Genomic DNA, 1,996 nt, shown 5'->3' on the forward strand with positions numbered 1-1,996 from the left:
AGCAGAGATAGTGTAATAAGAGAGTGGGAAAGGGCAGAGGATCAAACATGGGGTAAAGAACATATATATACGTATACATATGTATGAAAGTAAAAATAGAATATTATTGATGATAACATGCATGATTAAGCCACTATGCAGTTTATTCTAGATAGGAAACCACATTTAGTACGTTGTGATGATGCTCAGGGAGTGAATGTTAAGAGAAAAAAAAAAAACGGTAAAACTGTATCGAAATTTTTTTAAAAAATGCCTATTTGATGACTGCAGTAAGCTATATAGTCCTAGCTGGATACTACTTTATAATATGTTCATTCTACTCACTGGGGTTTATGCCTAAAGTCAGACTTGGGTTCATGTATAGGTATATATCAGCTGTGCTAGCTATTGGATATATTTAGGCTAATTAAGTTCATTAGCAAATCAATCATATGGCTATATGGGGGGGGGCATAGAAAGCAACCATGGATACCAGAGACAATGGGGGGGGAGGGGGGAGAGCGTGAGGGATAAGGAATCATGGATGACAAAACAAAAAACAAAGTGTACAAGACATAAGAATTGGAAAATTATTTGCTAAAAACATGTATGTTGATGTGCTTGATTGAGCCAATACATAGTGTATTTTGGATGGAAAAAAAAATATCTGAAAAAAAGAGTAACAACGGTTTAGCTTTATCAGCTTTGCAATAAAGGACTGATTTGGTCATTTTGTTAAAGAGGTGTGCCACTCACATTAACCACTGAATAAAATTTCACTCCTAAATAGCATTAAACACTATGAAACTCTTGTACATTTACTATAAAAGGAGACAGTAATTACTTCAGAGAGCTTCATGGGAGTTCCACTAACCCAAAAACATCAGGTTGCTGTAGGTCTCCAGCATCACATCCTTGTATAGAATCTTCTGAGCATCTTCCAGGTCCTGCCACTCCTCCCAGGTAAAGTCCATAGCAACATCCTCAAATGATATGAACCCCTGGAAAAGTATATTTCCCCACATTAGTCCTGAGAAATAGAGCATAACATGGCAATTTTACTTTCTCTGTATGTTTGTATACGCTTGTTCCTCTGTATGTTTCTGAACTCTTTGTAAAGGGAGAAAAAAACAAAGTACAAATATTCTATCTCTTTGCTATCTTATTCATTGCTAAATTTATTACAAGTATTTCTTCAGAGATCTCCAAATGGTTTTGCTGCAAGGGATGAAAGCATAATAAATACTCTGCTATGTCAAGGTGTTTATTATCTCATACAAACACATAAGTATAAATACATATCTAGAGTATTAGATTAAGTAAGTTAGACACAAGTTGATGGGAACTAGTCTAAAAAAATAGAAAGATGTTTTTTTCCTTTTGTCTGTATTATCAATTTGTGCTTCAAGTCAATGATGTTAAGAACATGTATGTAAATGTTCTTATGAGAATGGAACTATAGCAGTCTTCCTATGAAAGCACAAAGTATATTCCTAATATTAATGAAAGTAGAAACAGTATATCTAGGTGAGTATTCCTGGTCTGTGACGGAAGACACGGTCAGTAAAGGTGTTTAAGGAACTGATTACAAAGTGATTTTGTACGTAAATCCTTATCCTAATTCCAATAAAACATTTTATGTGCACACTGTTAATTACTCATAAGTTGAAGTATATTTACAAGCATCTTTATACTGCAGTTGTACATTCAAAAATATTGATAGAGTCCAAATAAAGATAAATATCATTTTATCATTTGCTAAAACACCGAGTATAAATAATATAAAGCCAAAAGAAGTGATACATTATATAACCAGATTTACAGTTTAATTGCCATCCACAGATTGCAGACTAAGGATACTCTGAAAGATATAATACAGTTAAAACCAAGATATAATAGGGTTAAAACCAAGTTGTGATGTGACCACCTACATCAAATCACAGAGAAATAAGAATATTGAACAGGGAACTCATCTAAAAAAAAAAGGGGGGGGGAGCAGAAAAATTTTTACTAATTT

At 33.5% G+C, this 1,996-nt stretch overlaps 1 pseudogene; it reads right to left on the reverse strand.

Annotated features, from left to right (window-relative positions):
* LOC106736460 (zinc finger protein 25-like) overlaps positions 1 to 1,996 on the reverse strand; it is a 62,914-nt pseudogene that overhangs the window by 10,673 nt on the left and 50,245 nt on the right.

This window comes from Tupaia chinensis, unplaced genomic scaffold (genome assembly GCF_000334495.1).
Source record: "Tupaia chinensis unplaced genomic scaffold, TupChi_1.0 Scaffold140564_1, whole genome shotgun sequence".
NCBI lineage: Eukaryota > Metazoa > Chordata > Mammalia > Scandentia > Tupaiidae > Tupaia > Tupaia belangeri.